The sequence below is a fragment of the Rattus norvegicus genome, chromosome 19, assembly GCF_036323735.1.
Source record: "Rattus norvegicus strain BN/NHsdMcwi chromosome 19, GRCr8, whole genome shotgun sequence".
Classification (NCBI taxonomy): Eukaryota; Metazoa; Chordata; class Mammalia; order Rodentia; family Muridae; genus Rattus; species Rattus norvegicus.
The window spans coordinates 11,361,912-11,387,234 of record NC_086037.1 but is presented as its reverse complement, the minus strand read 5'-3'; the positions used below and the strand labels follow the sequence as shown (position 1 = coordinate 11,387,234).

The window sequence follows — 25,323 nt, the reverse complement described above, 5'->3', positions numbered from 1 at the left end:
CCTCACAGGAAGAAAGCCCACACTACAGAGCTGCCCTTGTGGAGGTTGTTGGGATGGGACTGAGTAGCTAGGGCAACTACATTAAACGGGCTTTCTCTTGCACTTGTCCAAGATGAAATCCATTATTGAATTACCTCTCTGCTCCTAGATCTGTCACTCTACGAGCTTTTATCGTGAATAGCAACATACTTAAATATTCAGCAAGCACCCTGTAGAGTGCTAAATACTGCAGGCACATACAAAGGTCATGCTTTCAACTGCCTCCCTATTCTCTAGAACTTATAAGACCCCAAGGCTGCACTCTTGATAAAATAGTGCTGTAAACTTAAAATATAGGATGCTTTGTCCTGTTTTCTGCATGATTGACTTTTTCTTGTCTTTGTTGGATAAAAAATCAAAAGGAAAAGTTAAGTAAAATAAAGTAGTCAATTCAGTTCCATTCAATTCAATTTATCTGAACCAAATATATGGAGTTTGCCTTACCGAAATCTCTGTGCTTAATGTTGAAAGCCAATGGATTTCCAACACTGAAAACAAAGGATTGCCAACTAATTCCTACCCTCAAGAAGTTATCAGTTTAATGGGATAAATTTCAACCAGTGGGATAAATTATATGTTTACATAAATGTAACACCATTAATGGTATGAATATACCATTCGATTTCTGTTACATAACAAAACATCCAAGGCTAGGTATTTGATAAATAGAAATTGATTCAGCTCATAGATTAGAAGACTGAAAGTCCAAGATAGGCTGGTCCCATCTGTTTGGCCTCCAGTGAGGGCCTTTGTGGCTCATCATAATACTGCTAATGTCTTCATGGAGGAGGGAGCACAGGAAATAAAACCAAGAGGGTGGTCACATGGTGAACCAAGAAGCCATTGACCAAAGAGACATGAGTCTTGCTTGTTTATAACAACTTACTCTCTGAGGGACTAGGGTACTCTACAAGACTAATATTAAGACTGTAAGGCCAGTTCCTTTCTAGGACTGTTCCTCCCAATGACCTCTTAACATCTTCAGACTAGAAACCAGGCTTCTAAAACACTAACCCTTCGAGCACAAGCCAAATCAAAGCAGCTCTGTCATGTCTCATAAGAGATAAACATAAAAGGACAGTAAATGCTACTCGGTGGGCCCCATGGATTCTGGATACCGTGTTAAGTTTCCTGCTGTCACATGTAATTCTCACTACAACCCTGTAAGGCAGGAATTATTAGCTTCATATTACAAATAAGAAAATTCAAGGCATTTAGAGAAATTAGACAACCTTCTTAGAAGGAGAAAGTTGGGATTTCATCCTAAATTATTCAGACTCCAAGCCCCATCATTTAGCCCCAAAGAGCAAATGCAATGATAATGGGGCTCATTTGGGCCTGTGCATCCCAAGCAGAGAGAACATGAAAGAGTACCCCAGAGCTGGGAGTATAAGGTGGATGTCAGTGGCAGAAAGCAGAGGATGTGGAATGTCTTGTGCAGTTGGGGAGCATGTGATAGCCACTGGCTAACTGCAAAGGTAGCTTTCCCCAACACAATATATATATATATATATATATATATATATATATATATATATATATATATATAACACAAAAATAGCTTTAGAGATCTCTAACGTTTTCTGATTTTTTTTAAAAAGCCAAATCTTGCCCATCTCCCTCAAGACTGCTTCTATAATCTTTGTGGCACAGCAGAACCTTGCACAAAGTTGAAGCAAAATATCAACTCCCAGGGCTGAGCCTTCGTCCTTGGAGCTGTTCCTCACACTGGGTGCTAGAGCTAACAGGGACTCCGAAGTCCTCTCACCAACCATGCCTCCCTCCAAGAGGGCAGTTATTGCCTTGCATCTGAACCTCATCAAAGGAGAACCAAATCAGTCAGTCTGCGGGCATTCTACTGGGATTGGAATGTTGTGCGTTGCATTAATAGAATGTTTGAAGTTCAGACTTCAGGCAGTTGCTTCCATTTGCTGTGCTTTATCCTAAGAGGAGATTTTTGGAGCATCAACAGCTAGGAAGAACAGTGTGAGCTACTTACCGGATGAAACGTGAGCGATAGGGACAGGGCAGGAAAAGGAGCGCCCAGTCCGTGTTTTCAGTAACGGCATTGTCTGGAGACAGCATCTTATGAACAAGGAGACTCAAGGTTATTGGGAGGGAATGAACGTAAATGAGCCTGGCAAGTGGCCAGAATTCTGTAGCATTATGTCAACTGTAACTTCTGAGGTCAAAAGAAAGAAAGAACTAAAGAGACCAGCCTCTCATTTTTTTAATATCCAGAGAAGCTGGAGCCAGGGGATTGCAAAAATTTAATCAAAGTCACGCTGATGGAAGAGTGGGATGCTCCCTGATGTGCCCTGGTTTTCAGCCCAGGGTCCATTCATGCTATGTGCCATCTTTTAGAAGACTTTGACTGAGCAGACAGGTTTAAAATGTCCGAAATGGCTGTGGGGAAGCTTCGAGGAAGAAAACCAACCATGTGGAGTGGGCTTCGAGGCACACACAGGGATGCACCTGCAGACAGTAGAGGACACTGCAGAGATTGTGAGGTGTCCTCTCCCTGTCCAGAGTCTGCCACGCCTGGCATCTCAGCATCCGAGAAAGAAGTAAGCAGATTCTTGCCCTAAATAGTGCTAAAACAGTAAAAGGAAATCTCCCTTCCTGGAAGAAATGTTAAGTCCTTACAGAGACAAGAAATCAAAACCTTGGTGTCTGGGTTAATTGTTTTAAAGAAACCAGCATGCTCCTTGAAAGGTTAAAGAGAAAAAGAAGAGAACGCTCCCTCCTCGCCTCCCCCTTAAGGATGGACGCTCCCTGCTGGCAGTTATAAACATTCATGAAGCACCCTAAGGGCTTCTTCCCTGGCAGGGTAGCCAGGCTGTGAGGCGGAATGGGAGGTATTGAATCCAGCTTCCCTAGAGCTTTGTCCACTCACCAGTGAAGGCTACACGATAGGAGTCCTGAGTCACCTCCCTAATCAAGCACAGCTCACTGGTCCTCCGCCAAGCTCCCTCAACTTGAACGGGACACAGGCAAAGGCAACAGCTAATGTTGGAGCATCTCTAAAATGAGTCCAGACGAAAAGCATAGAGCCCGGGCTCAACACAACAGGAGGCCACAGATGCAACGCAACGCATGCATGAGAAAGAACTGAACTTGTTCAGGTCCAGTTGATAGGGCGATCTTCATTTAGAATTATACTCGGCAACTGATAGACAAAAGCATTTGCAGAGACTCTGTGACCTGTGCTAACCTTTCTTATCCACACACATACACAGAGCCAGGGAAGGGAGCAGGTGAGATTTGTCTGCAGTACTCCCCAACCCTCCATCTCCCAATCTCATTTATATCCCTCCTTAACTTCACCAAACCTAACACTTAGCCACGACCTCACATGCTACTGTTTCTCCCCTTCCTTGCTCCCACTTACCTATGCTAAATCCAGTTGACAGTGACTGCTCCCAGTGCTGGGCAGCACAGCAGATCACCTGATCAAGGGAGGTGCTTGCAGAGATAGGCTGAACTCTGGGAAAGCATGTTCGAAGTTTTGTTGTTTGTTTGTTTGTTTTTCAATTCCAGGCCATCATACATGCTCTACCAAGCCCCCAAGATAATGCGTTTGCTTGTAGCCATATGCTATGGCTCCCAAGGCTGGATAATAAGAAGCTTGCTGCTTGTTATGGGCTCTCTCGGAGTGCTCACTGACAGATGTTCCCGTTGGGCACCCAGATGCCATTCTGTGAAAAATCCAAGCCACGTGGAGAGACCAAGTGTTATAAACTGGTCCTATCCAGTTGACAAGTGTGAGTAACCCAGCCGCTGACATCAGCTGTCCTCAATGTATCTTGGATATCTGCCCAGTCAACAGTCAAGCTTCCCAATGACTCCAACCCTGGCTTCTCCATTCTAAAACTGCATGACATGACAAATCTCAGGAAAACACACACACACACACACACACACACACACACACACACACACAAACACACACACACACGCAGAGAGAGAGAGAGACAGAGACAGAGAGACAGAGAGAGACAGAGAGACAGAGAGACAGAGACAGAGAGAGACAGAGAGAGACAGAGAGAGAGAGAGACAGAGAGAGAGACAGAGAGACAGAGAGAGAGACAGAGAGAGACAGAGAGACAGAGACAGAGAGACAGAGAGACAGAGAGAGAGACAGAGAGACAGAGAGAGAGAGAGACAGAGAGAGAGAGAGAGAGAGAGAGAGAGAGAGAGAGAGAGAGAGAGAGAGCGAGAGCGAGCTGAGCTTAGTGTGTCCACAGAACCAAGAGAGCCAGTGACTTGGTATTTGAAGACACTGAGTTTGGGGTTGTTTCTAATGTAATTGGTTAGGATGGTGTTCTGACAGACATTTAACAAAGTAAAACCATAAAAGGATTTCTGTTCCTGTGGTCCTTGATTTGGTGACCGATTCTAGGAATGTCCCTGTTCTATTTGATAATTACCTAATCATTCATTTGTTAATTTGCACCTCTGTAGAAGTGTTGTGCCAGATGCCATGGGCACAGGGAGGGGGACCCATGAAGCCCATGAAGAAGCTCTCTTTATCATAGCAAGGGACAGTTCTACAGTTGATCAGTACAGGTCTGAGAGAAAACTGTCACAGGCCTTCTTAGCCCGACAGTCTTCTGGGCTGCAGGAGCTGGTTCCTAAGGGCCAGGTTCATATGGTCCACATTCTTCCCAGCAGGGAAATCTTCAGATGCTCAGAGCTTCAAGCTCAGTACTTTGCAGAGACCAGAGACTAGGAAATGCAGAAACCAGGACTAAATAAATCTCCAGGGGATCTAAAGTGCATGTTTTTATACATACAGAGCAGAGCTAATACATTCAGATACTGTAGTTAAGGCCACACATCCACTACCCATAAGCATTTGAAGGACCCAGAAAGGCATTAGATAGAAGAGCTCAGATGTAGCTCAGAGCTAAAAGGTGAAAACAATGGCTGAATGAATCCCTTTTCAACCTCTAGAGCCAGGCTCCAGTTGAAGCTAGACCAGAGTCTCCAGTATATTACTCCCAAAACTGACATGGGTACCTGTCTTTGCTGGTAACCTGTAAGTGTAAATTTCCTTGGTGAGCAGATGGGAGGGGTGAAGGGGCTCTCGCTCTCATATGCAGATCATCAACTGTAAATAAGACGTACATAGAGTTCTAATGGTGGAAATGTCTTTGCAGCAGTAGACATGGCTCAAAAGTGAGACCACACCTCAAATCACCATGCAGAGAACCAGGAAACATGTTTTCAAGTTTCAGTCATATATTCCCGTCTCTGATATGAGGTTTTATTGATGTGTGCTGAGATCTAATACACGTTAATTGAGCTTCACTAATAAAACCCTGCAAAGGGGAACACTTCAGACTCTCATGTCCTTCTTCTTCAATAGGCAATGTCCCTTCATTTCACAGCATCAGTTCCCTTCAATGAGCTGGAAAAACAATGTTCAGCTTCTCATCAATATTTAAGCAGCTCACTAAGAGCCTGTAGTTTATTCCATACAAGCCACAAGGCTTGACAAAATGAATGATTAGTTCGCCAACTTTCAAGTTGAATGAGCTCAGCTTTTAATTTGAGGAGACACCAGCAGTTTAGTTAGAATAATATAAAACTGCACAAGTGTGAAAGGTCCTGAAGCCTAGGTGTGAGATGTGCCATCCTACCCACCGCCAATATTTCCCTACGTCAGGGGTTAAGGTCTGGAAAGGACACCATGTGCTAGCATTGGGTGTGGTCAGGCCATTCAGTTCAGTCATGACGCCCTCGCCATCTACTTGGGAGTTACCACACCCTACCTTGTTCTTTAGCTAAGATGATGGCATTGGACAGGGTGCTCCCTGACATCCTCCTTGCTTCTGGATCCCCACCTTCCTAGGAACTTAGAATCTTCTGTGATACCACAGATTATAGCCCCTGGACCACATTTTTTTTTCCTTTAATGAGCTTAGGTCTTTTCATTGGAAACTCTTACATAAAACCATACGTCTTCTTCTGCCCTTACCAAAACAACAGCACATGTTTTCTAGGTTATGTCAGCTCTCTGAGCTGTCAAAGACGCTTGAGGGGACTCAAATGTTCTCCGTGGGTAGTGTAGCCACACCTCTCACACTCGCTCCCTTGGTCACTCTGCTCTTTAAATCATTGCATAGGAACGGTCAGGGAACATAGAAGATGGCCGTGCAGGAAGAGAATTTTATATGTCGTTCCTCTGGGCTGAAGCTTCGGCCCTTTTACAGCAGAGTTCTGTTCTTATCATCATCAAGGCAAATAAATAAAGCATCCAGCCACCAAAGTTAAGTCGGCAGCTTGGCTGACCATACTTGCAGGCTTCCCCTGTTCCCCCATTCTCCTGTTCAGCAATTGTTCGTAGGCCACAACTGGTGATAGATGGGGACCCAGAGTGACAGGCAGCATCAGTGCAGGAATGTGGATGCCTTATGCCAAGGAGCATCCCTGAATGCCAGGCAGGCAAGCAATCGTCTTGACATATCGTGAGCTCTTGTCAGGCATCTCCCGCCATACTGTTTTCTTCTCTTTTTAGACTCCCCTAAGGAATACAGCTAGATAATAGAAAAGAACAATGCTGGCTTTACTTAATTAGATATATTTCCCATACAGTTATAAACTTTGATAAAATATAGAACATGACCATTAATTCGAACTTTCATAAATGACATTAAAATGGGCTATGTGTTTATATCTCATAAGCATAAGCATTAAGTAAATTGAATCTTTTGATTACTGGACTTAAGTGACTTATCCAAATCTGTGGCTCTTACCTCAGAGGTGTTCCTAGACATTTTGAGAATATCTTGAAGGCTATCAACTGCCCTCTGTAAAAATGCATCCATGAAATCATTTGCCTACAGTTTGTAAGCCTGCGTAGACTCCCCAGAGCCCTCCTTCCTACCCACAGCATCTACAGAGCCAGGTGACCACCCCTGAGGTGCTTCTCAGCCCTGGTCTTAGCCTAAACACGATGCTGTCCTTTCCTTGGATTGTTATAACGTTAGGGTTCCAGAAAAATATCTTCCCAACAAAGTGATAATTTAGAGCCTATATCAAATATTCTACATCAAAAGCCTACACGAGTTTTCCTTATTAGACTGTTAAATGCCCTAGCAAAGGTTTCTCCCAGTTTAATGAAACACGGCCCTTTATTTTGCTCTCTATCTTTAATGCCTTAGAGCCTACTTATTTTGATCCTGTTACTAGGAAAAAAGACAAGAGGAAATTATTAATGATTAGAAAGGTCAGATTGATGTTCACCAAAAAAAAAAAAAAAAAATCCGTGGTTTGGTTTTCCCTGACTGAAGAGTTAATTTTTCTTTCTCTTCCAATGGAAATATTTTGAGGTTTATACAAGCCTTTCTAATCAACTGTGTGAAATATGGGTGTATATACTTAACCTTACCCATCAAAGACTCACTCCTGTTAGACTCACTCTCACCTTCAGGATATACCTCCACCCCCTCCTCCACCCCCTCCTTTACCCCTTCCTCCACCCCCTCCGCTCTCAAAAGGGACAGTATACCTTTAATAGATGAGAAAAGGGTTCATCAAATTCTTCCTAAATGTTAGGACAGAAACTTTCAGGCTCCCTCCTCACTCTACTTTACTCAAAGGTTGTTTCACTAACCATCATTCCCTGGGTGGACTATGGCCTTTTTCCATGTCTTCCTTGGACTGGTGTGTGGGTTTAGGGGCACTCTCCTGCTACATTTGGGACATCTAGCTCCCACGAGGGAAAATGCCAGCCAAGGCACAGTCTTAAAAAAACTGAGAAAATGTTAGCAGGCGTCTTCGTCAGCACAGGGTGGAGCTGCAAAGGGGTGCCGAACAAACATGGAGATGTGCTCTTTGATGACAGGCATCAGCTGTTCACGTTCCTACCACACGCCCCTCGTGGCTGCCCACGCAAAGGCAGGCATATGCACACCCTGTGCCCCACCCACCCACCGAGGCATGTATCTTGACACCTCTATGCCAGCACCATTGGTAGAAATACAGGTAGGCCCTGTTATTTTGATCGGGGAGAGTGGGGAGCAGGGGGGAATCCATGTTAAAGTTGGAATCTTACAAAGTCCTTGTTGCTCCGTCGCTGGGTGGTTCTAGGACTGAGCGCCTCCATTTCATTTCTGAAGTTAGGCATGGCCATCTGACTTGAGCGGCTCAACCTATCTTTTTCAGCCTAAGCTGCCTTCTTCCAAATGAGCTCGGTGTGATGTCAAGAGCTTGACGTGTGTCCAGTCTCTTGTCAGACAGGTCTTATGCTACCTCCATGGATGACAATAGACTCGTCCTCCCTTCTCACCAATGTTTACAGGCCACTGCCAGACAAACAGAGCATAGCGACTCATGTTTGTGATCCCAGCACTCAGGAGATGAAAGATGAAGGGTAAGACAAGTTAATGTTAGTGTGAGCTCGACTGTGCATTCCAGGCCATCTGGGGCTACAGCATTCGAAACTGTCTCAATAATAAATAAGTACATAAATAAATAAATAAATAAATAAATAAATAAATAAATAAATAAAAAGTAAGGGAAGAAGGAAGAAAAGCTTTCAGGTGAATATTTGCTATATTTTATAAAAATATACATAGTCCTGTTTAAATCATTTTGTTTGTTTGTTCATTTGCTTAAGATTTGTTTATTTTTATTTAAGTGTGCACCCAAGCACATGCATGTGAGTGCAGGTTCTCTCGGAGGCCAGAAGAAGATTTCAGACATCCTGCTTAGAGACCCTAATTGAACCTGGGGTCTTTGGAAGAGCAGCAAGTACTCTTAACTGCTGAATCCAATTCCCTTCAGTTTGAGGGGGATTTGCTTTGTTTTGAGATAGGGTCTCACAATGTAGCTTTGGCTGGCCTGGAACACTCTGCGTAGATCAGGCTGGCCTCAAACTCACAGATCTTCCTACCTCAGCCCCACCAAGTGCTGGGTTTAAAGGCATTCATTCCCCTACCACACCTGCTCTCCTTATTTTTTTAATACATATTTTCTGTGAATACTTTGAAAATTGTATACATGTTCATAATGTATTTTGAGTATATTTTGACCCCCTCCGCCTCTTTTTCTAATACCTTCCATACCCACTCACCCCCAATTTTCTTCTAACCCTGCCCCCCCCATCTCTGCTTTTATTTATTCTGGATGAGGTACGGTGACACATGCCTTAGATATCAGGACTTTGGAGGCTGAGGCAGGGGAATCTCTGAGTTTGAGGCCAGCCTGCTATATTTAGTGAGTTCCAGGACAGCTAGCACAACATAGAAAGACCCTACCTCGAGAAGTCTTTTTAATTAATTTTATATGTATGTGTGTCTTGCCTGCATGCACGTCTCTGTGCTATGTGCAATCCTGGTGCTCAAAGATGCCAGAATAGGGCACTCGATCCTATTCTGTCCCACTGATGTTGCAGACAGTTGAGAGCCACCTTGTGGGTGCTAAGAACAGACCCTGAAAGCTCTGGGAGAGAAGCTAGTGTTCTTCATGGTTGAGCTGTCTTTCCAGCTACCTGCCCCCTTTAATGTCTCTTCTATGACTACAAACTATCTGCAGGTACTTCACTCGGTGTTGAGTGGTATATAGCTCTCGCTGTGAAACAGTCTAGTTTCCCTGCTGTTTTCCCTAATGAATAGCCACCTTTAAATGCTACATTAATAGTTTATATCCTGTTTATTTTGAACTGTTATCTGTGTTTATGTGCATTCTAGAATGATCTCCTTCTTCCCATAAACTCTCCCCAATATTCAAGGCTTCCACAAACCCTGTTTCTTTGTACAATCTTTGCTAAATTATGTTAAGCAAGGGGCTTTGAGGTCAGCCTGGGCAACTTAGCAAAAACTGTATTTGTTCCTTTTCTTATTGCTGGAAAACAAACAAACAAACAAAATAACAAAAGCAATTTAAGGATGGGAGGGTTTACATTGGCTCATAGTTGGGGATGGTATAGTCACCCATCATAATGATGGGGTTGACAGCAAGGTGGCAACATTAGGTGGCTGGCCACCCTGAGCCCCAAGTCAAGCAACAGAGAGAGTGCTTGACTGCTGAGAGTTAGCTCAGAACTTAAGAACACCGAGTGATCTTCCAAGAGGATCTGAATTCAACTCTCACTACCCATATTGTGCCTCACAAATCTGAAACTCCAGTTTCCAGGGGATCTGCCACCTTCTTCTGGCCTCAGGTACCAGATGTGCATTGTGGTCTGCAGACATACACGAAGACAAAACACCCATAAGTAAAATAAATAAGTATGTTCAGAAGAAACACAGGAAGATGACTGTTAGTGCTCATCTAACCTGTTTATTATCGAATTTCATCCAGATGGAATGGTGCCACCCATAGCCAGGGTGAGGCTTCCGATTTCTGTTCACCACTCTAGAGGTCTCCTCACAGACATGCCCAAAAGCTTGTCTCCAATGTGGTTCTAGACCCTGCCAAAATGTCAATCAAGATTAACTGTCAGGCTGGGGAGAGAGTTTATTCAGTAAAATGCTCAGCACATAAGCATGAGAACCTGCGTTCCAACTAGGGAGAAAGAGAAAAGCAGATCCTTGGGGCTTGCTGACCAGCCTACCCTAATCTGGATGCTGTAACTCCCAGACACAGACCCTATCTCAAGACAAGGTAGACCACTGCTAAGGAATGACAGAGAGACTTATCTCTGACCTCCACACATGCGCACACGTACACACACACACAAACACACAAACACACACACACACAAACACACACACATATGCACATGCACGCACGCACACACGAACGCATGCACACATGCACTATGTGTCACCATAAAGACCCTATTTCAAAGTAGAGTTAAGCAACCCAGAGAGATAGTTCAGTGAGTCACACTTACCTAGCACAGGCGAGACTAAGTCCGCAAAGCTAGCATTAATCATTTAGGGTATGCCAGGGACTGGACAAATCACATTGCTGGTGTCATGTGCCATCAGCATGCATTTTATACTAAGAAGACAACCCATGTCTGTCTACATTTTGCTGCTGAGGAAACAACAGCAGAACTGCTAGGAAGTGAACTGGGACATCCGGAGTCCTGCGCTTTCCCCTTTAAACAGCTTCCCGTGCTGCTATTGAGGCTCCCAGGGACAGACTCCCTGCAGTGCCCTCTTTCTGATGTCCCCAGCATCCATGGATCTGTCTCCATCACTCTCTCCTGATGCTGAATGCACTAATGGACTTTGACCAATGCATTGATTTCCATCTGTATCAATAGCCAGGATATGTCTGAATCTTGTGAGACATAACTGTAAAGGGTGGTAATGTCAGTGGAGACATTGTGGGTAAAGAAGGGAGAGAGAGGGAAAGGGAGAGGGAGAGGGAAGATGAGGAGGAGGAGGAGAGGAGGAGGAGGAGAGGAGGAGGAGGAGAGGAGGAGGAGGAGAAAGAGGAGGGGAGGAAGAGGAGAAGGAGGAAGAGGAGGAAGAGGAGGAGGAGGAGAAGGAGGAGGAGGAGGAGGGGAGGAGGAGAAGAAGGAGGAGGAGGAGGAAGAGGAGGAGGAGGAGAGGAGAAGGAGGAGGAAGAGGAGGAGGAGGAGAAGGAGGAGGGGAGGAGGAGAAGGAGGAGGAGGAGGAGGAGAAGGAGGAGGAGGAGAAGAGGAGGAGGAGGAGAAGGAGACAGGGAAGATGGCTCATTGGATGAAGAAGCATAAAGACCTGAGTTCAGATTCCCAGAACTTCATGGAAAGGCTGGATGAGTTTGTGCAACTTGTAATCTATAAAGTAAAAATGGATGAATAAACTTCTTTTAAAATGTGGATGGGGAGGAAAGAAGAAAAGGAGACTAGGAAGAGATATCTGAGATGCCTGTGAGGTACCTGTGCCTGTGTGTATTAATACAGGGGTGAATTCAGCCAGATCCCCATAGCTTACTGACTAGCCAGTCTAGCCAACTGAAGAACACCCGGTTCAGTGAGATTACACACACACACACACACACACACACACACACACACACACACACACACGGAGGAAAATGGAGTTACCCTATAAAGGGGCAACAGTGCCCTTAATAGATACCAGAGGGTAACAAAGAAAGTCCATTATTGACAACTACTACCACCATTGTCTTTGGTTATGCTTGAGTCATAGGTTATGAAGAAATAAAGACGGTACTGACCTAGTAGCTTCATCCCTCTGTCTAGCTTTCACAGTGCTGCAAGGTCTATGTATGCTACTAGAGGAAAATAGTCATCATCAGCTCTGCCCAGGTATATCCTCAAGCTACAATAATGATTAGATTGACAAGACCAACTCGCTAGTTTAATAGTGGCACAAATAGAATGGAAGTAACCAGCCACTTTCTGATTGGATTCAAGTCCTAGTCCAGAGATGAACTCATACCTAGAACTATTATTGGGCCAAGAACCTATGGAGAGACAGGTCATGAACACTCGGGTAACCTACTACTATTATTTTGGTCAATGAACACGGTATTAAATCAACTCCTAATGACTTATCATTATGCCCATCGATCCATGCATCTCTCGACCCCCTGAGAAGCTTCTATTTACAGCAGACAGTGATTAACTCAGAGATTCACAACTGGCCAAGGTGCAGAGAATGAGTCTGCAGAATGCTCAGTCCCAAATGAACCCTGCATTCCCTCCTCCCAAAGCTCAAGGATCCTTGCAGAAGGGGGGATGGAAAGGATAAGAGCCAGATGTGGTAGACGACTGCAGTGTCCTCCAGACACCTCAGGCAGCTGAACTCACAGCTGCCGTGACGGCCTACGCAAGACCAGTGCAAGCCCAAGTCAGACCAAATTCCAGCATAAGATGGGAGTTACACTATTGGAGACTGTTAGCTGCTGCTGGGAAAAGAAAAAAGCCATTTCCTTTAAGCCGACCACCCTCTAACAAAGACCATACATACAAGACTATTTAGACAGCACAAATCACTCTTTGTGTTTTCTTTTACAGGATTCAGTTATGTGGGTAGAGAAGAGAGAGGTGGACCTGGGAAGGGCTGGGGGAGGTGAGTATGATCAAAGCATGTACAAAAACACTCAAAGAACTAAGGAAACTTTTTGTTTGTTGGTCTGCTTTTGTTTTTGTTGTTTTTCTTTAAAGAGGTGGGAATGGAGAAGAAAAGGAGGAAAGGAGAGGTATCTGGGGTGCCTATGTACAAAAAAGCCATGTGTGGGCCCAAAAGACTCGACCATTTACAAACGGAAGAAATGGATCTCAGAAGCCCAAAGGCTTTTTTCCTTTCTCAGAACTGTGAGAAAATGAAAATATTTTGGGCACTTAGTCCATGGTAAGTCAGCCCTAGGAGACTAATGTCAAGCTAGAGGAAATCTAAGACATAGGCTCACTGACACCAAATTCACAGAGTCTAAGGAGGAAGAGGCATGTGCCTTCTGCAACACCTGTGATTTATTTTCAACAAGAACCCAAATGAGCAGGCTAAGACCTCCCACGGTAGCTAGAAACCTCTAAACCGTAGGTCATGAGTTAAATGTGACTTGCTGGTATATTTTAGTAGGTTTATATCATATTACTTATGCCTTGTTATTTTTTTCTTGCAATGCAAATGACTGAATTGAGGGTCTTATGTTAGGCAAACACTCGATCACTGAAATAGGTCTTCAGCCCCAGAACCACATTTTAACTAAATCAGTTTCTATCTTTGAAAAATTAGTAGATTTGTTAGCTTTCCATTGTTGTAATAAAATACTTGAGACAATCAACTAATAAGGGAGAAAGCTTTATTCTGACTTATGGTTTCATACGTCATGTTTGGTTGGTTCCATTATTTAGGAGCCTGTGGCATGGCAGTATATCACAGCAGGGAGCATGGGCTGGAACAAAGATGCTCACATCTAGGTAGCAGGGAAGAAGGAAAAGGAAAAAAAGGGGGGGAAGCAGAGGAAGAGGAGGAGGAAGAAGAAGGGGAGAAGGAGGAAGAGGAAGAAGGGAGAGGAGGAGAAAGAGAAGGAAGAATGAGGAGGAAGAAGAAGAGAAAGAATGGGAGGAGGAAGAAGAGGGAGGAGGAAGATGAGAAGGAGGAGGAAAAGGGGGAGTCAGTGTCCCAACATCCTGCTCAAAGACACACTCCAATGACCTGAATTCTTTCCACTAGGTTCAATCTCCTAAAGGTCCCACCAGCTCCTAATAATGTCACTGACTGGAAACCAGACCATTAAACAGGTGCTTTGGGGAGACATTTCATGATCCAAGCAGCAACAGGTTTCACAATAATACCCCCGATTTTTTATTTTTCCTTTAGAAAGAACTGATGGCTCTGGCCCCGCCTTCCAGCTCGTCTGCCCACAGTGTGAGCCACACTTGTCCATTTCCAGGTGTGTCAAAGCAAGGAAGCCAACACAGGCTCCTCATTATGCTATTGTTTGGCCCCGATAAGCATTTCGGCAATCAGTCTTTATGCCATATGTCAAAGGGCATATATGGCTATTGATATCTAATCTATTTTCTGTTCCCCACAGGCCATGGAAGCAGCGAGTACTTGGGGCCTCCAAGGATTTGGAAACAACAAAAATGATACATCAGTTCAAGGCTATTCGGATTATGTAATTGTTTTTGAGACATGCTTGCCCAGTAAGTGTACAGGGAAAACCAGGAGCCTTACTATCTGTGTGATACCAACTAAAGAATGTATCAGCGGGTACAAAAGACTGAACGTTAGTGAACTGTCCCCTAAATTTACACTGAAACTTGATTCTGTATGTGATGGTATTAAGAGGCGGAACATGTGAGGTTACGAGGGAGAAGACCCATGTGTCCTTATTTTGAGTGCCCTGAAAGCTCCTACATTCTTGTCACCAAATGTGGACATAGCTCTAAAAGCACGGCTGTTCATGAAGCTGAGGTTGGGCTTGCCAAATGTGGAATTGAAACAACTGAGCATTGATGGTAGGGGGGAAACTTTCAATGGATAGGTTTCTCAGACGTCTGTTACAGCCAAGCAAATGGGCTAAAAATGACCGTAAAGGTTAGAAAATAAAGTGGAGACAGAAGCAAACCTGCTTTGATAGCCAGACATGGTGGTACGCACCTCTAACCACAGGAAGCCAGAGGATCATGAGTTCGAGCCCAGCCTAAGTCACAGAGCAAGACCTTAAATAGCATGCTCAAGGCAGAGAGGATTACAGTGAGAAACAGCTGTCTCACTCCCAGGACATGTTAGATCTGCTGTACCGTGAGAACACACCCATCGCCATTTGAGTGGTTACCTGTTATTTGATCAGGATGTGCACTCAGCAAGCTATTCTCTACTTCAGACCTCAGATGTCCTTCCCTCGACCGATGCCTAGCAGGCGGGAGCTTCCGAGCCTCCTTGCACATTGACATGTTAGCTTTCTGGCTGACTGCATCCATTTGGGGAGCTTGATTAAAGAGCTCGCACCTCAAAAGATCAATTTGATTCTCCATGCCCTGAAAAAAATCCTGTCTCTGAACCTGAAGACAGAGCCAGATGTTCTCTTAGAGGTCTCCTGAGAGCCACCAAGCTGGCCTTGCTGGCAAGCTTTCTCTTGTCTGCCCTCCCATGTCCCCACACACATGCCAAAACCCATCTTTAGCCATATGGTCTTGCTTCAAAATAATAACACAGAAGCAATTGAGCAGTGTTCCTCACGGTGAAACTTAATGAAAAGGATTCTGGTCCCTGTGCCCACAGGTGGCTATTTAAATTAATGCAGATTAAATTAAATTAACAATTCAGTGTCTCAGTCACAAGAGCCACATTTCAAGCATTCAATACCTACCTGTGGCCAGTGGTTGCTGTGGTGGGCAGCTTAGGTAGAACACATTTTTTTTCCTTACTGAGGGATCTTCAGGACAAGGCTGAGGGTGAGATCCAGGACAAGACGACCAGTGGAAACAGCCATTTCAAGGCCTTGTGTATCACTGCCTTTGGTCCACTTGCAGAGGGTGAGTGGGCCAGAGGAGTAAGGGCAGGTGCTTCTGATGAATGTATCCTATTTGACCTAGATACTTCACCAACTAGACGTAAACTTGACCTTCCATTGGTCCAAGTTCACAGGTGCTACCTTCGTGGAAAACTGGATCCTTTCAAACGTCTAAACTTCAGGCAAATCTCAAAACACCTTCCTCCCAGATCCTATCGACACTCCTGAAACCTCGCCAATGGGATCAAAAGACAAGGAAAAGAACGTCTCTCCTACCCAGATAGCCCTGCAAGTCTTCCCTGCCAACTGCTGTAGTCATTCCTCACTAGAGTTTATACAGATGGTGGGGCAAGATGACTAAGGCATTTTACAGGAGGGAACTGGGCTCAGGGGAATCCGAATGTATTGCTTTTGGCAAAAGGCTAAGAAGCTTTAGGTGAAAGTAGGCCGTGAGAGTCAATTCTCTAACTTCTGAGTAAATGTTTCTCTTATACTGCGTTGCCCTTTTAGAAAAGAGCCCTCAAGATGGCAACCACTGGCCTGAGTGTTAAAGAGCTGGGATGCATACTAGAAGGAAGAGATTTTTCTGCACTCCCTGGCCCTTGATGCAAGGCAATGGATGAGGACACAGGGGAGTTCCAGCTTGGGAGACAGGAGAGAATATATTTCACTTGTGGCAGGAGTTCTGCTTGAAGGAATGAGACTAACTGCTAATTGTCTCTTCCTAGCTATCTAGGAGGCTAGGATGATGGATGAAGTCATAGATAGACTCATTGGAAAGATGGTAAGAAGCCAGAGGGTTATGAGCCTCCTGCTTCTCGGAACACAAACAGAAGTAAAACTAAAATAAACAGACATTTCTTGTAGCCTTTTATTCTTATGAAAGAGAGAAATGTCAAAGAAATCGAGCTTACATCAGACAGATTATATATAAAATGTCCCCCAGGGGGGTCCACGTGTCAGCAAAGGTTCCGCTCAGCCTCCTGTATTCACCCAGTTGGTGTCCTAAATAATGAGAATCACTCAGAATATAACAAGTTAAACTCACCAGCCCATGATGGACCTTTGGAAACACCAGAAGCAAATGCTCAGACTTTTAGATATACTTTCCTGTATCGCAATGAGCCAACCATTGGCAATCCACAGGAAATCTATATAATAGCCTCCTTCTAACAACACTGTAGTTTTCCCCACTATTCTGAACACTGGGGGTATTGCTCTACTCGTGAAGAATTATTTAGACTTGAAATTTATTTATTTTGAGGAGAACAGTGTAGTAGAAAGAAAACATATCTAGTTTTCCTGAGGCTTGCCTCTTTGTCTAGCTTGTGCTTTCTACTCTGTAAGTTGCTCTAAATCATGGAAATCTCATGAAGTGATAGGTTTTGGGGTAATAAAAAAAAACAAACAAAACAGAAAGCAGAGGAACAAAGAAAGTGCATATGAGGGAATAGGAAGCCTAAGCCAACAGAAAAGCTAATTTTAGAAGAATATTTGACTGTTGAGTTCTTACCTATCGGTAAAGGGATTCTGAAGGCTCCAGAGTTCACGAGGTTTTATTCTCACAAAGGGAAAGTCTGCACTTACGTAATGGCTTCTCCAGCATAACAGTTCCCATCTGACAAAGCCTTCCGGAATCAAAGACAGGATGGTGGTGGACAGGACCGAACTATATTGAGGGTAACACTGCCTAATGCAATTCTGCCAGCAATATTTTTTCACTTTCCTAATGGGTCTTTATGCAGCACAAGCCTAGTGATCCCCTGCCAGATGAGCTACTCTGAGTCCTGAGCTGTTTCTATCAGTGCCCTGGACCAACTATCTTCAGCCAATGGGAATCCTTTCCTTCCTCTTGGCCCTTGGCATTAGAACTGGAAGTGTACCTAGGGGCTTGTAGAGCACTTCCTGGGAAATGAGTCTTTCCTTGAGGCACCTGTTTTTCCCTAAGTCAAAATATACCCACTGGTTTTGGTCTAACGATCACTAAGAATTTAAAGCGATTTCTCTTAAGACTCAGTTTTCCCTGGGGTGTGGTGGGGTTGGTAATAACCACAGTCCGAAATAGATGAGGTGTGAGTGTGTCTTTATATACTCAAAATGCACAGTTTTCTAACTCACCTGGATTCCAGAAAAGAGAACCAGTGCTCCTTCTCTGGGGGGTTTCATCTGCCTGATAACATTTCCCCTTAGAGACCCGGCTGGACCATGTAAAAGGATGTGAAGCATTTGCTCCAGGAGACGTCTAGACTCCACTAGGGCTCACCAGAAGAGAAACAGAGTTGACAGGTAATGCAGATGCCTTGCAAGTGGGTCCTGGACCACATTCCATCACCAACAGAGCCTAAGGGCCAAGCCGCCTGGGCTCCATTGCAGGTGGCTACCCACTCACTACTGATACACCTAGTCTTTCTGAGCTTGATCTGATCTTCCAGAATAAATACCACCATACCCGTAGAAGCACATCAGGCCTCGCTGTTACAGTCAAATTGGCTAGAGTATACTGTGGTAACAACATCAACAACAAAACCCCCGAAGTCTCCTTGGTTCCACACTATCCATGGCTTGTTCTGTTCACAGTGCCCCTGTGACCGTGAGGTTCTGGTAATCCAGAGAGCCCAGGTGGCAGCTGCTTCCGCAGTCCCCATACAAGCTTGATATGGACACATCATGTCACGCACAGGCTTAGAAATCTTTCACCGCAATGTGGCAGGTCTCCATTTTTTATCATAGTTCAGGAACTAACTCAAGGTAGACAGCCATATAGAGCTTCTGAAGAGATAAAAACACGGGTTTCTAGCAGCAGTCGGGAGTGAAAGTGCTCTCGGAAAGTAGTAGAAAAGCTGAAGCTTCCTTCGCCTCTCTGTGTGTGTGGAGCTCCTTACAGTGCCCAGGAGAGGCCAAGGCAATGTGCTAATGTGATTGTGTGCCTTGTAAACACTGTTACATTGAGAATTCTTTTGTAGTTTTGTCATATATGCTTTAGGTCACACATAAATAGAATCTTTTCTGGATGGAAAGGAATCCTTGAGTATTTGTCAACAGCCACAACGACTAGCAAAGTACACATGGCACTACTCTTTGAAGCTAATATAGAAGGGGAGGAATATGCCATTTAACCATAAGAGAAGGCTTGGGAGGAGGGTGAAGATGTCTACTGCCTCTCCCTCCTCGTCATCCTTCCCTTGGTCTCTGTCTTTATCACCACCTCTTGCTTTGAAGAAGTAGCATCCTACCTTCTGAGGAATCCTAAACTCCCTGAGAACATAGCCGGATTTAGGGGCTCCTGGAATTCCAATGTGGAAGGGCCATTAGAGGGCATAAACTCTCATTCTACCTCACTCAAGAACTTAAAAGAGCAAGAAAGCAGCCAAGTTCATACAACTAGCCAGTAGGAGCCCATCCCCAAACTTTGACCCTCCAATACTCTTCCTTGTAGAATTCCACAGAGCTCATTAAACAGGTGCTGCTTGACTCCAGTACCAGTGTGAACTGAGCTTACAGCCAGTACCTCATTGCTTTCTGATTCTGTGCCATCAAGCAATACCCCAAGTCACACCATGAAGTTTTCTATTTCTTCAAAGTTGACTTCCAGTGCCCTGTTGGGGACCAAACTGCGGGACTAGGCAAAGCTAGAGCCTGCCCTGAAGCAGATTCCTGAGAAGGGCTTGACCTTTTCAAAGAACAGGTTCCCGGAAGACTGTTGCCTCCTGGTCTAAGGAGAATATCTTGCAGTTTAGAGATTCGCCTTATGTCCTTGGGCACTTCCCAGTTCTCTCCCCGCCACCCTAAGCTTCAGTTCCTGCTTCAGGGCTTTAAATGCTGTACACTCCTCTCAATAAACAGACCTTGACAAGGACACTGCTTGGTCTCGCTCCTCTTTCTCACCCGTTCTCCCGCAGGTATGGGTCCCCCTCGACCCCCACGAATAACTGGGTCCCCGCTGGCGGGGGCAGTGCCCTCCCCCACACCACACACTAATACTACCCACATACACACCACACTCTCCAGTCTTCACCCTGTACACAATGTCCCTATTCACACACTACCACTTCCTTCTGTGCCCTGTTAATCACAAAATCTATTAGAGTTACAAGATCATTTAAGAGCCATGTGGCCCAATTGCTGTATTTTATCAGTGAGGAAAGGATGTTAAGGATGGTTCAAAAGAATTAAGAGGTCTGTTTTTCTGGGCCATGTGTGTCAAAACAAAGCCCAAGGACCCTGATTCTAGAGGATTTCTATTGTATTTTTCCATACTCCGTGGAGTGAAGGAGATTATTATAGCTCGCCTTCTGTCTAATGTTATGTTTAGGGAGATCATAAAAGTAAGAATTGATTGCTAGCGTATGGTCTAATTTCTGTACTCTTGATGATGAAGTTACAATGAGATTTGTTCTGAGAAACATTTTTTAAGAAGGAAGCTTTTGCCCAGGGACACTGGCCAGTTTTTCTTTTATAGTATTTTGCCCCACCTTCCTGAGGAATTCTTTAGAAGTTCTCAGAACTCAGAAAGAGGAGCATATCATACATACCTCCTTTACTTCACCTATCTGTCAGAATATTGGGAAAACAAACTAAATCATATGCACACACACACACACATACACACAGAGAGAGAGAGACAGAGACAGAGAGAGACAGAGACAGAGACAGAGAGACAGAGACAAAGAAGGAGAGAGAGGCTGGTGGCTATAGTTTAACAAAGGGATTGCTTATAACACTGGGTCCAATAGGGGAACAACAAAAGGCAGAGCAGTCAGAGACTTGAGGTCAGCAGCAATAGCTGGGCAGCTCCCACCCACCTCTGGGCTTCAGCAGTAGGAAAGGATAGTGATGGCCCAGAAGCAGCATGCTATGCCCATGCCTAGAGACTGTGGTGCGTGGTTCACGGAGAAGCCACAGCAACAGAGATGCAGGATGAAACACCCTGGCCTCCCTTACCTCACTGTTTCTCACGGGGCTTTCCACCAGACTGAGGATGCAGAAGCTCTCAGGGTTAGCCCAGATCATTCTCCTGAGTCAGGGGATGCTATGCAAGCCTCCCAGAGAGGAAAATGGAAACTATTCCACACAGCTTATTTCAGTACTCAACATTTCCAGAACTGCTCTTGAATGCCTGCCCTGAGTCAGGGATTCTCACTCTCAAGGGCCACATACCTAAAACTTCCCACCCAGTCCCCAAATTCTGAAATTCCCTTCTCAATCATCTGGCCAGGTTCACTGTCTCACAAGTATCGCTTACAGTGAAGCCCCTTCTGATTCAAGCCCCCTCAGTGCCCATTAAGATTAGTGATTCTGTAGCCTGGGAGGCTGAAACATGGCCGTCCCACTGGCAGCCCAGTGAGCAGAGGGAGGGGATTGGTTCTTCTCTTCATCGCAGCACAATGGCACCAGCAAAGCGCCTCCTTGTTCTCTTAGCCTTTGGCTATTCTGCCAGAAGAAAATTGCCACCTGATGGATATAATGAAGAAACCGCTTACAATAGGAAAAGTTGTTGTTGTTTTGTTTGTTTTTGCATGATTATGTCCTAAAACATAAAGTTCCTCCAGGTAACAATGAAATTAATTGTAAATACTTTCTCCCTCCAGGCCAACTGTTTAATATGGCCCAATACTAAGTTCCTAAATTTTGCCAAATAAAGATGTATTTTCAGCTTTCTGGAATTTTCTTTGCTTCTCCAAACCTACTCCTCAAGAACTCCCTTCCCTTTTTTTGGTATCATTTCTAAGGAAACCAGCCTTATCTGCTTAGAGCATGGGTGGCGTTGCTGTGGAGACCCCACAGAGCAACCGACACCCCTCTGTGTCCCTCTCTGAGATTCACCTGAAAAGGGGTGCCCTTCAGCCAGCCCAGCCAGCCTTGACCCTTTCAGACCTGGGCATAAAAATACCAGCAGGAGTTTGTCTCTTGTTGTTTACACCCTCCAAATTGTCCATCTACTCTCTTCAATGGGGTAGAGTTATCCTCTCTTTACAGCCATGTATGTTTTTGAAGCCCATCGGCCTCCCCCAGCTAATTTGGCCACATTGTTTATTCATGAAGGGAATGAATGAGAGACACCCAGAGAAGCATCTTTGTGGGATGATCTCCTCAATCATAACTATTCACAAACCCCATATACATATAGATATAGATATATATTATATATGAGGTATATATGCCATATATACATATATATATGTATATATATATGTATATATATATATATATATATATATATATATATATATATACACATATATCATCAAGGCTGAGAACTTAGCAGTAGTGTACTCACCTAGGATGTAGAGGCCTGTGACCTGTATTCTGTCCATAGCAGGGGAAGAAAAAAAAAACTCGTTAAATGAATCAACATTGGTGGCAGGAATGAAAGCAACATAAAAACTCATGCATGATAACAAAGTAATAATGTATCATGTGAAAATCTATGTTACTGTAACAGAATTGACTTGAATGTCGAATAGAATCAACTGTAGCTAGACTTTTGGGTACTTTGTGGGTTCTTTTTTCTCCTACCCTTTCAACCTCTAACACTCAATAGGAGAGAAAAAAGGAGAGAGGGGAGAGAGTTCCTCCAGGTAACCTTGAAAATAATCTTAAATACTTTCTCCCTCCAAGCCAACTATTTAATATGGCCCAATACTACTTTTCTAAGTTTTGCCAAATAAAGACGTATTTTCAACTTTCTGGACTTTTCTTTGCTTCTCCAAACCTACTCCTCAAGAACTCCCTTCATTATTGTTAGACTACTAACTGCCAAGTGGGGGAGGGGAGTTCCTTGGAGCAAGTTTGATATATGCTCTCAGGATATCTAATTTCTTCTTCTTCTTTCTTCTTTGCACAATACTACTTACTTAGCAAACTGCAACCAGCAGCATCCGACCAACAACCAACAACCAACAACAACCAACAACAGCCAACAACCAACAAACAACAACAACCAACAACCAACAACACCAACAACAGCCAACAAACAACAAACAACAAACAACAACAGCCAACAACCAACAACCAACAACCAACAACAACCAACAAACAACAACAAACAACAAACAACAACAACCAACAAACAACAACCAACAACAACCAACAACAGCCAACAAACAACAACCAACAACAACCAACAACAGCCAACAACAACAACCAACAAACAACAACAACCAACAAACAACAACCAACAACAACCAACAACAGCCAACAAACAACAACCAACAACAACCAACCAACCAACAACCAACAACCAACAACAACCAACAACCAACAACAACCAACAACAGCCAACAAACAACAACAAACAACAACCAAACAACAAACAACAACCAACAACCAACAACAACCAACAACAGCCAACAACCAACAAACAACAACAAACAACAAACAACAACCAACAACAACCAACAACCAACAACAGCCAACAAACAACAACCAAACAACAACCAACAACCAACAACAAACAACCAACAACAACCAACAACCAACAACCAGCTACAACCTATTGGGGCTCTAGAATTTATATATTCTCTGAAAAGTTTCCAGAATTCCAAATTTTGCACACTGTAAGAAATTACCTGTAGCTGACAAAATCACTCTGCTACAGGACTTTGTCACCTACTGTGAAGCAGCCTCATATCCCCCATGCCTGGGATTGAAACAAAAACGTATCTTAACAATATCCCTAGGTTGCTTAAAGAACCCAAAATCCTCACTACAATCAACTGTCAGATGGATAAATAAAATGTGAGATATACGCACAGTAGAGTACTTTACAGCCATGACGAATGAAATCCTGTCATTTGTAGCAACACAGATGGGCCTAGGCAGCTGATCTAAGTATACTATACACTGATTTAAATATACTGACTTAAGTATAAAGTCAGAGACTAGGGAGAAGCTGTCACATGCTTTCTTTACAGGTAGAATCTACAAAGCTGATCTCAAGAAGTGGGAAACAATGTAGTTATCAGTCTCTGAGGAGAGTATGAGGCGTGAGGAGCACAGAGACAGGACGGATAAAGGTGAGGAGGGAACAGCCTCCCAGTAATCCACACATCACGATAACATGGCCCACCACAATGAGTTGAATACCTCGAAGTAGCTGGTAAAGAGGACTTCCAGAGCTTCTGACACAAAGCAAATGTGTTTGCCTGAGGACAGAGACATGCCAATTACAATTAGCTGATTATTAAACTTAATATATAGATTTGGAAATACCATACTACATACACAAATGTGCATAACTGCCATACGCCAACTGAAAATAGAAATATTTTTAAATTGGGGCATAATTTTTATATGGGAAAGGTTGTAGAAAGTCATATGAATAAAACTGTTCATTTGATAGATAATAAAATTATGCTGATTTCAAATTCCCAAATTCAAAAGTGAATAAGAGGATCTACTGTCTTGACCAAGATTTCATGGAACATCAAGAGGTCACCTCCTGTAGCCAGGCAGGAACCCCAGTAGGGTGACGGAGACACAAACCTACCCAAAAAAAGGTCAACCCTGTCTAAAAGAAATGTAGGCCCAGAGAAGGGAGCAGAGACTGAAGGAATGGCCAACCAATAACCGGCCCAACTTGAAACCCATCCCACGGACCCACCAATCCCAAACAAGGTTAATGATAGTCTGTTAGGCTTGCAGACAGGAGCAAGTTGTCCTCTGAGAGGCTCCACCCAGCAGCTGACTCAGACAGACACAAACACCCATAGGCAAACAGTGGACAGAGCTTGGGGACTCTTATGGAAGAATAGGAGAAAGGATTGCAGGCCCTGAAGGGGATAGGAACTCCACAGGAAGACAAAAAAGTCAACTAACCTGGACCCTGTGGCTCTCAAAGTCTGAACCACCAAACCAAAGAGCAAACAGGGCTGGACCTAGGCCTCCCTGCCCATATATGTAGCAGATGTGCTTCATGTGGGTCCAGAACAACTGGGACCAGGTCTATTCCAGGTTTGTTGCCTGTCTGTAGAATGTGTTCTTCTAGCTGGGCTGCCTTGTCTGGCCTCAGTGGAAGAGGAAGTGCCTAGCCTCACAGAGACTGAAATGCCTTTTTAAAAACAGAATCACAACCTCTGCAGCGCTAGTATTGAAATTTGGTAAAGATAAAGGGAATTACACTGAAGACAGAATCTCACAGCTCACTGAAATGTTGAAACCAGTGTACGTTGGCAACTGAAATATGTGTGTTTAAAATAGCAAAGGAGGCTGCATCAAATACATCGAATCGCGTTAATAAAGTCCACAGAGTTATCGTAAGCAATTTGCAAACGAGTGAAAAGAGACAGAGAAAAGAAAGAAGAAAATGAACAATTAATTTAGGCCTCCGGTAGAACAGAAGGCAATACCCCGGCAACAACGCAGGGTTACAGCTGCTGAGATTCATATCTGGGTCGCCTGTGAGGT

At 44.1% G+C, this 25,323-nt stretch overlaps 1 protein-coding gene across 1 annotated transcript in view; it reads right to left on the bottom strand.

Annotated features, from left to right (window-relative positions):
• The window catches only part of Ces5a (carboxylesterase 5A), a 306,059-nt gene that overhangs the window by 117,653 nt on the left and 163,083 nt on the right, over positions 1 to 25,323 (bottom strand). The window contains exons 3-4 of the mRNA XM_063277997.1: positions 24,004 to 24,062; positions 22,196 to 22,224 (exon numbers count right to left, since the gene is read on the bottom strand). The gene's annotated coding sequence lies outside the window, so the exon portion shown is untranslated. The remainder of the gene's footprint in view (positions 1 to 22,195; positions 22,225 to 24,003; positions 24,063 to 25,323) is intronic.